Source organism: Oenanthe melanoleuca, chromosome 25 (assembly GCF_029582105.1).
Source record: "Oenanthe melanoleuca isolate GR-GAL-2019-014 chromosome 25, OMel1.0, whole genome shotgun sequence".
NCBI lineage: Eukaryota > Metazoa > Chordata > Aves > Passeriformes > Muscicapidae > Oenanthe > Oenanthe melanoleuca.
Window position 1 is genome coordinate 104,290 of NC_079358.1, and position 10,637 is coordinate 114,926.

The window sequence follows — 10,637 nt, forward strand, 5'->3', positions numbered from 1 at the left end:
CAATGAGGGTGCTGTGCAGGGGGAGGAGAATCAGGTGCAGAGGCTGGGAAACTCTCCCTTCCTGCACTGGGGATGCTCTGCTTAAGTACACGCACCCACACCCCCCTCCCCTAGGCATGTTCCCGCTTTCTGCTGACAGTGAATCAGGACATGTCCTGATTTTTCAATAACAACAAACAAACCTGCTGGCATTTCCAGCACTGCAGGAAGCCTTGAGAGCTTCCCTGTGCCCTCGTCTCTCTGGCAGTTGCCTCTGGTGGGAAAAGGCCCCAGGTTCCTCTTCTGTACACATTTTGCCCCTTGCACATGCCCAGATGAACAGGTCATGAGCACCAATCCAGGCTCCTGTCACTGTCTGTGTGTGCTGCCTGAAAGCCTTTCATTGGAGGTCCCCACTCCCAACCTGTGCCAACACCTCTTCCTACCACCACTTCCTTCTTTCCCTGCTGCCTCAGGAAGAAGTTGTCCAAGCTGCAGACAATGAAAAGCAAGACAGAGGTCCAATCCCTGTTGGCCATTGAGGCCACTTAAATATTTTCTCTCCCACCCCTCCTCTTTGCGTGGTTTGCTGCCGCCAAACAGTCTTGAAACACTGATACAACACCTGTCCTGGCTTTTAGAACCTCAGACCATTTTCTATGAAGCAAGAGCATTTTTGGGAAATGTTTCATTCATCCCCAGTAAGCACCTATTTGGTGTGATGGCTTTCAGGCTAGAAGAGATCATTCAGCTCCTTTGCCACCCACATTGCTGTATTCTGGAAGACACTGACTTGAGTTAAGGAAGGTTGAAGCCAGACACTTTTAGAAGGGGTTCCAAGCAGATGACGTGGTTGTTGGCTGGGTCAGTGTCTAACAGCAGAGAAACGTGTGGCATCTGTGTTAAGTATTTACCTTTGGCTTTGTGGGTGCTGTGTGGGCAGCCTTTTCAATTGGATGAGTATTTGAGCTGAGCTGGCCCATAGCAAGGAAGAGCTCAGGGCTGGTGATTTCTTACAGGTGCAGTGGTAGTTTTCTGTCTTTTGGTAACTCTGGTCCCACAAGCAATGACAGCTGCATCTTTGAGCTTCTGAGGGCAGGGTTGTTGTGGAAGAGCTCTGTAGTGTCCAGTGTGATTCTGACTGGGGAGTTTTCTTGCACATGATGGAGAGTGACCTGCCAGCTGCAGGAATGGTGCAGTTAGCTGATGGGGCTTCTGTTGAGAATGACCCTTCTGCCCTCTGAAAGCTGCATTAAGGGATCAAAGACCACTGCTCTCCAGTGTGGAGCTTTAACTTTGGTTGGAAAGAGACCCCAGCGTAGCACATCTTGCAATTGCTTCTTTATTAATGGTCTCACTTCCAGTGGTGTGTGTCCCAGCAGCATCTCTCCTGGGCAATGCAGCTGGCCACATATCCCTCCTAACTCTGTAACACAAAAAACCCTAGTCAGCGTAAAACCGTGTATTTTGGGGATGGAAAATTTATTGGTACCAGTTTACAGCTGTGCAAGTTCAGTTAATGCAAAAGGACAATCAAAGATTTCTGTCATAGAAGTATTTTACTGGATGTGTGTAAGCACACACACCCCTTCAGGATAAAGTGGATTATTGAGATTTGTTCTTCATTTTACTCTTTAAAGTTTTACACTTCAGTTCCAGTTTTATTGACCAAGCAAGTGTGGTGTGCAGCAGCAGTGCAATGACTCGAGCTGTTGGGGGGTATGATGCCTCCCCTTCTTTTGCAGTGGGGGAGTTTGTCCATTTTGAATGGCATTGCTGAAAAGAATGATCTTCTGGTCAAGCTCTTTCCCTTGTTTTGTGCCTCTTTGGGAGTTTGGGGTGAGATCATGTCTATTGGGACATCCAAATGTCAGAGTGGAGGGTGGGCAGTGGTGCAGCAGAAGAGCAGGTGTGAGGAGGATGAGGGGGTCACAGAGGATTTTCACCCCCAAAAGGTGTCTGTGTTGGTTTCGACAACCAACAAGGAGCTAAATTCCAAAGAAGCCACTGTCCTTCCCCTCCTGCCATCACGGAAGGGACAATAAATCAGAGATGGTGACTTAAAAGTAACAGTTTATTAAAAAATAAAATCACAAAGCAATGGAATGAGACACATAGGATAGAAATAAATTTGTACAAAATAAAGGAAAATGTTTTAAACAGCAAAAAACAAGGTGTTAAGTAACTCCCTTGTAGCAAAGATAAAATGGCTGCTGCTTCCCTTAGCAGCTCATGTGGCCCAGGAGGACAAAGACGAGATGTTGGTGAGGTTCTCTTGGCCAGTTCTTCCCTCCTGGAACTGAAAAACCCCGGACTGTCAGGGGTTTATGGAGTAATTCTGCTGGCAGATGGGGGCGTGCTGGCATTGCCTAGCAAGCTGCAGAGCTGCAGTCTCAGCTTCCCTGCTCCCTTCAGTGCCAGCAGCAGTCTGTGTGGGTCTGTTTTGGCACTCTACTGCCTCTTCCCACTGCCCTTTTTGCATCAGCTGGGCTCTCCCTTGGCTTGGTTGTTGGCTCTGCTGGATTTGGTCTCTTCTGCACTTGGGGGAGGAAGGAATGCCCAGTGGGGGAAGCCAGGCACTGAAAACTGCACCCCTGGCCCCGCAGGAAGATCTTTCTGTCCTTACTCCTCTTGTCTGGGAGTAACTCTTGGACATAATGAATTTTGGAAGTGGAATCAAAATGTCAGGGGTGGTCACCTTACAGAAAATGAACCTGGCTTTTTTTCTGGGAGCAATCCTTGGATATATAGAATTTTGGAGGTGAAATCTAATTTTAGCTATGGGCTTCTGAACGATAATGACACCAGAGAAAGGCTTCCTGTGACGAGTGGAAGCTTCAGACAGGCCCTGCCTTAGCCTCAGATTATGGTAACAGTTTAAATTTAAGAGATCACTCTGGCCTGCAAGTTCTAATGATGGCAAATCAGATCTATTTATAAAATTTAGTTATTTATTGAACAGACAAGAGACAACAGATTAAATGTCCTAATCAGAATTACTACACAATAGAAAACTAAAGACCTACTAGTAGATTATAGCATAACATAAAACAGTGCACTGTATCAAGGTAGTGATATTAAAGCTAGCAAAAGAAATATTTTCACTTTTATCTTCTCACATTTGTCTCTCCTTCTGTTGAAAGGAGAGTGCTTAAAATTGAAGGAGAGGTGGCTTGTTTCCCAGGCTCCACCCCGTAAATAGTCTTAAACTAAGACAAATTTGGCACACAACTAAAGGGGCTCGAAAATGACAAAATAACAATATTGTCTGAAACATCTGTGTATTGGGTACAGAACTCCCTGGTCATTATATTTCTGGGTCTGGTCATGTGGGTGTGGCACCTTTGTGCCCCTACATGTGGAGCCATTTGCCCACCATGATGGATGTTCTTTCTCAGATCAGTGAGAGAGAGAAATCAAGATTGCTTTGTGGATACATTTTGTGATATCAGTTTATGAAAAGTCAGCATCAGTGGTAACGAAGATCATTTTGGATGTGTTTGCCTGTCCAGGTCTGAGATGCTACTTCTGGGGGTTTATTAATTATTACACCCAGCCTACTGGGAGAATGGGAGAGGATGACTTTTCCCAGCCTTTCATCTCCTTCTCCTCCTTCACTTTTTGAGAAAGTTGAATTCCCTCAGGATGTTAAAAGACACCATAATTTGTTGCCTCTTCTGGGGTGAATACAAGTTTCCACACATAAGGGGCAAGGTCCCAGAAAGCTTCTTTTCCTGGCACCCATTTGTCTGTGTGAGGTGCAGCTGAGAACTTTTTGGTTTAGAATCGGGCTGCAGTAGTGACAGGATGTGATGGAATGTAGATCTGAGAAGGAAAGCGCGTGGCACTGGTGTGTTTTGACAGAAGCAGTGCACTCCATGGCTCCAGTGCTGGCTCACTGTTCTGTGTGAAGAGTAGATGGACATTTCACCCTCTGGGACAAAGAAAACGTGTGATGTTGCACAAGGTGAAGAAGGAACCTGCAGAGCACCGTGGCTGTGTGTGCACTGTGTTGTACAGGCTGCAGGAGGAGCGTGGCTGCCACTCAGCTGCCTGCCAAATTCAAGTTATCAGTTGTAAGGGGGAAGGTCTGCCCCAGCTACCTGTGTTGATACACATTCCTAACTCAGCCCTATGTGAAAACAATTCCTTTTAGCTTTAGACTCTGGGATCCAGAGAACCTGTTGGTTGACACAGCCCAGGAGGAAAGCACAGAGTACCTGAGGATATTCACAGCAGGTGCTCCCTGCCTGAGTCCAGCAGCAGCAGGGATGTGCAGGCCCTGGTGTGGAAGTTAGAGGCAGAATTGTCAAGCAGAAGAAACCAAAGAGCTGATCACACCTTTCTCAGTAGCAAAGCGTATTTTGCTGAGTAAGCCTAGCAATGCATAATCTAAAAATGAATGTGACTGACAGTCTCATGTTATAAAAGGCCAGTCCCACATTTTCACACAGTGAGGACTTCCAGCACCCTAAGGTGTGTGTGAAGGTCTTTCCCATGAGTGGGAATGCCCCTCAAGGTTACACTTCGAGGCTCAGCAAAAGAGATTTGCCCACAGTTGCTGACAGAGGCAAGGAACATCAATCTCAACTTAAAAATTGGGGTTTTTCTAGCTTTAATGAAATTGCTTCAATATTGTTTCAAAAATAGAGCATTATGCTAGAAGTTACAGCTACCTATCCTGTGTACTAGGTAATTCTGACTAAGTTATTTTTGTCTAAGCATTATCACTATTGTAACAGAATTAAATAAATAATTTATTTTATTTTATAAATATATTTGTTTAGCCATCCTTAATCCCAAAAGACAAAGTTGTATAAAGGTAGAGTTATACCTGCATGATCCTTTAGACATCTAGGCCTGGGATTGGATTTAGCCACACCCAGACTCCTCTGTGAGAAGTTTAGAAAGCCAGGGCATAATTTCTGCACCTTGTGACACAAGGTGAGGGCTTCTATAATAAATTTTGTCTGAAGCTCCCATCCTGCCTGTGACAAAGCGGGAGGTGGTTCATCACTGTTATAAAATTTTATCAGTGTTATAAAATTACTCAGTTAGAGCAGTTACTCTCAAATTTAAGGCAGGCTGCCCTGGATGTCCAGGTTAAACCTTCCCTGAAGGTACATGCTAGCTGCTCCATAGTCACTGTTCTGAAAGAATAATAATAGGTTAGTTACAGTAAAAACCTGTACACACGTTTTTACATACTGTACTTGCAGAAATGTATTCAAGGTATATGTTTGCTACATGGCTTACAAAGCACAAGGAAGCAGCTTGTGATAAGGGAGGAAAATAGGAGTGTCATCTCTGTCCAGTAATACATACAGTTTTGTCCCAGTTCCTCCAGCTAATATTGTTCCAGGCTCGGGAACTTGATATGGGATAATTGCCAACAGAGATTGAAGGGCTATGAATTGCCTTTTACAGACTGGGCTTCAATTTCTTGTTTGATTTGTGACACCAATAACAGTGTTCCAGTACTATGCCCCCTAAATAAGGCACAGAAAATCATCAAATATACCTAAAATACAGGAACTTGAGAATATGATGCTAGCAGAGAATGCAAAAGGGAGAATGCAGAGCACAGAACCATACTGCATTGTCAGGGGTTGTTACATAAATGGTCATTTCTAGGTTAATAGGTTGCAGTCCCAGCACAGAATCCATTGGTGTAAACAATTCCACTTATTCTAACATTTTGGAAGAGACACCATCTGGAAGAATTTCAGTCCTCACCACATTTTATACTGAAGGTACACTTACAGTATTTTGGCTTGTAATTCTTTCTGTTTCTTGCTATGCCCAAATTACAGCTTTAATTCATTTTTCCATTGGGTTATAACATATAGCAGAGCCTTGTAATGCCTTGGACCAAAATCCTAGAGTTTTTTTCTGACTTTTCAGCCCAGTTGTCTGCTACAATCCCCATAAGACTTTATCACCTAGAATTGTTACTTTCAATTCAAAAGGATTTCCTTGCCTAGGAGTGTGTAATTTGGCTTGCTCAATCAAAATATTTTTGCAGGTGTCAGAGACTTCTTCTTGTTTCTTTGTCCATTGCCAAACAACTTTCTTCCTGGTCCATTTCTGCTGTTATAGCATTTGCCAGATAGTGTCTTGGTGTGAGGTGACAGGGGTGTTAAAAGAGAAGAATTGACTTTGTCAATGGTGAAAAATTTTTGCTGTTTATTTCTATTTATTTCTGATCATGGGACACTGATTTTCACAAGATCATTCCACATTTGTTTCCTTGTCACACATGAGGTGAGTCTTCAGTTTTGCCAGATGATTTTCATTCACCACCCGCACAGCTGGTTCTGAAATTGGTGCCCAAATTTCTCCTAAGGTATTTGCTAGAACTCCTGTATTACTAGTAGCTCTATGATGGCTGGTGTAATCAAGGTCTTCAATGAGACAGGCACCCCTCTCAAAAGGCGTATTTTGATACTTTTAGTTACTGCTCCCCCATCCAGAGTAGATGCTGTAATTAGAGCGTGAGCCATCCCCACCTGCGGCAGGAAAGTAAAACCTTCTGCCTTGAACATCAACTTCTGAGGGATGGCACTAATTCATCTGTGTCTGCAGATGCTGTTAAAACTGCTGCACACAACTCTTGACACAGCACAGGGGTGGCAATATCCTGCCAAACAGGACCCCTGATATTTGTCACTGAGCACATTCCTGGGATAGCTGATCCTTACTTGCCTATAGGGCTTAATAGATTTTTTCACCAATTAGTAAGAGGACAGGCACAGTCCCACTATTCCAAGCTCACAAAATCCATATCAGTTTGTCTTCTGCTGATAGATCTCCAAAAATTCCATTTTGGAATATAAGTGCATCCCTCCATCTAATGGATCCCTCTGCCCTTCCATTTGTATGAAGGGTTGTGCTTCTATCACCTCTCTTTCTGCTAAATCTGGCTAGAGCTCAGCCTTGGAGTCTGAGGACTCATTCAAGATATTTCCATCCCATTCCTCAGGATCCTGTGAATATGACTGGGAAATCAAAATTTTGTTTGGCACCTATCTGTACCTTTGTGAGCAATATGTGCCACCACATATTGCTGTTCTGCAGTCATTCTGCATTGCTGCTCATAGCACAATGGAGTATAATTAGATCTTGTGTGATTGCCTTTGCATCTTGTAAAGTCCTGGCTTCCTTTCCCAACTCTCACATTGCTCTGCAATGCTATGACTTCATGGTCCAAAGCTCTAAGGGCAGCTAGCAGCCATCTCTGTCTCCCCACTAGCTTGCAAGGCTTTGATGCCCTTCCCCAGAGGGCACGTGCAGTAAACACTCATGTGCTGGATCTCTAAGAAGAGACAAAGGAAGTTGCAGACCATGACTACAGATGATCCACAGCTTATCCATAGTTTATCCAGAGCTTTAGATTGTGGTGTTTATGGGAAATGTGGATCTGTTGCTCTTTGAATTATCGAAGCAGCTGACAGGCACCTGGGGATTCACTACCCAGCACCCATCTCCGCACAGATATAGAAGAAACAAGTATCCCAACCCTGGGTGTGATCAGCTCCTGGCACACAATGGGAAAGAACCCACTTTGGGACACTATGGTGACTCAGATGGGGTGGCCATAAGGCCTTGCCTAGATCATCTTGATTCTCCTGGCAATGGAGAATCAGAACAGACTGGACTCCAGCAGGCACCAGGCAGATGATCAGGGACTCCTCCAGATCTTCTTCAGCATTGTGGCAGTGAGAAAATCCAAAATGCTCCAGAGATATTCAAGCAGGGGTGGATGGGTGGATGGAATTCTTGGATTGGCAAGTGCATTGTTGTTCCTTTTTCATATTGCTTTTACAAAGGGTAGGTTTATCAGTGTGACTGATCAGTGGGATCAGTCTCCATGTAAGTCACAAGGAAAAACTGAGCAGTGGGTCTTAATCAATCAGTGGGGTGGGAGCTGTGTAACAACTTAAGGGACAAACTTTTACCATGGAAGAAAAATGAATTATGTTAGAGAAGAAGGAAGAAGAGGAATGGTCTGGAGATTTGGGCTCTTGGCCTGGATGTGTTATTTGTTGACAGGAGGAGTCAGTTACAAGAGTTAGATGTTATGATGGTGGAGGATTTTGACAATGAGGGAAGGGGACCAGGAGAACTATCAGGGCAAGCGCAGTTGATACTCTGGTTCCAGTAAAGCTGGAGAATGAAACACTACATTTTTGTATCTATAATGGAGACACACCTTCAGAAGTAACTTGCTGCAAAGGCCTGCTGAGGAAAGTTCCAATACAGATTTTTGGGGCAGCAGGAAAATGAGCTTTGTAGCCACTCCTACCACCCATGGCACATATAGTTGCTGACACTAAAACAACTCATCTGTTTCTATATAAGTCATAATGCCCCCTTCCCTTTCTGGAATGAGATTTATTTTGTAGCTTAAATGCACAAAACCTTAAACCTTTTCTGAGAATAGCATGCAGCTTCACATTCTACCTGAGATAGGTTGGAAAGCTCAGATCTGCCTGTTAATGTGTAAACCATCAGAGGATATTGGAGAAAATACTCTGGATGCCATTTCAAATGCAATGATCTGCTTGGGCCACAGGAAAATGAGGTAAAGCAAAGAATATGTCTCCAGTTAAGATAAAAAATTCGGAACCAGAAGTTAAACCATTAAGAATGAATAAATATCCTATAAAGACAGAAGGACAAAAAGGTCTGGAATCACTGATATACACATTCTTCCAATTTGGCATACTCAGACAATGCTAATCTGACTTTTAGATGCCTTTCTCCAGGTAAAGAAGCCTTGTTCTCGAGAGTGCAGATTAGTACAAGTTAGAGCAATCAATCAATATTCACAGATATACACCCAGCTGTACCAAATCCTTATGGCTTGTTAGCCTCAGTGCTGGAAACAAACTCTTATTTTACTGTTTTGGCTTTAAAGGATACTTTCTTTTGTATCCCAATAGACTAGCAGAGCCAAACCATCTTTGCCTATGGATGAGAGAATCCTGTGGCTGGGGGAAAGATGCAGTTGCACAGTGCTCCCTCAAGGATTCAAAAATAAGCCCACTTTATTTTGTGGTTTTGGCAAAAAAAGTAGAACAATGGAAAAAAGGTAACAGTGTTCTTCTTTTATGGTGTGTAGATGACACCCTAATTGGAGCTGACAAGGAACAAACCTTCTTGAAAGTGACCATAAGCCTGCAGAATTTTTGGGACTTGCTGGAATTTCCAGGAAAAAAAAGGTAAGACCAATACCTTAACTTTAAAGTATCAAAAGGACAATGAGCTCTGGGAGAAGGAAAAAAGAAGTGATATTCCAAATTTCAGCTCCTAGGACTAAAAGATAACTAACAGGAGTTTTGTTAGTGGCAGGATTTTGCTCCATACAGGTTCAAAATTTTGGACTAATAGTCAATCCCCTTTATTTGGTAATCAAAGGTCCTGAAGAATTGCTGGAATTGCTGATTTGGTTGAACCAGTTTTAACACCATAAAGGATGCTCATGGAAGCACTGTATTTAGGCCTTCCAGATACAAATAAACCCTTCTCATGACATGTGCACAAAATGCAACAAGTAGCCTCTGTGGGGATGACACAGCTGCTTGGAAGTTGGCAAAAGCCAGTGGCATTCTTCTCCAACTGGTCCAGCAACTGGATGGTCAGCATGCTTATGGGCCATAGCAGCCACCACCTTAATGATGGAGGAGGCCCAGAAGGCCACTTTGGGATGATCACTAACTGTGCTAGTCCCATATGCCATTGCTGGCTGTTCAGAATCCAAAGGGACAACACTGCATCTCTCCAAGCTGACTGGCAAAATACCAAGCTGTGCTAATGGACCAGGGAGAGAAGTAGTCATGTGTGTGACATCAACTTTAAATGAAGACATTTTGCCCCTACTGAAAAGCAAGGACCATTTCAATATGACTGGCTGCAGACTGTGGAGCAGTCGAGATGCCAAGATTTAAGGGATGAACCTTTGAAAAAAAGAACCTGTGTTGATGGCAGCAGATTTGTGAATGCAGGTAAGTTAGCCCTGATGGGATAGAAGAGATCAGTGGTATCCCTGAGGGTCTGTGTCAAGGACCCCCAGGATGGCATTGACCCACAGGGCATCACCCCGTGCCCACGAGTCTCCTGCCCTCACCCACCTCACTCACTTCTTGGGCATCTAGCTGCTGGGTTTCAGTGCCTGCTTCACATCTGGCTGCAAAGGTAGGAGCCCCCACAGCTCGGGGACCCCCTCTCCCCAGAAAATTCCACATCCTCCCTGACAGCCCCATTTTCCACAGGGTTTTATTGCAGAGAGTGCTACAGAACCCTGAACAACATCTGCTCCGTCTGCACGGCCCCCCTGAGCTACCTGGACTGTGGGGATGAGGAGAAGTGAGCAGAGAGGTGCTGGGGGGCTGCAGCAGCTGTGGGGGCTGCAGCTCACCCCTGCCCTCTCTGCCCCTGCAGGGACTCCAGTGATGAGGAGACACTGGAGCTGGGTGCAGTGCGGGTGCTGCGGGGCCAGGAGCGAGGGCAGCAGCTGCTGCAGCGCATCAGGGACATGATAAAGGGCTGGAGATTCCCCTCCAGAACAGCTGCCCAGCTGTGAGCCCAGCTGAAGGAGGAGGAAAAGAGTGAGGAGAGTGCCATGGGCAGCAGTGGGGTGACCAACAAGAACAGAT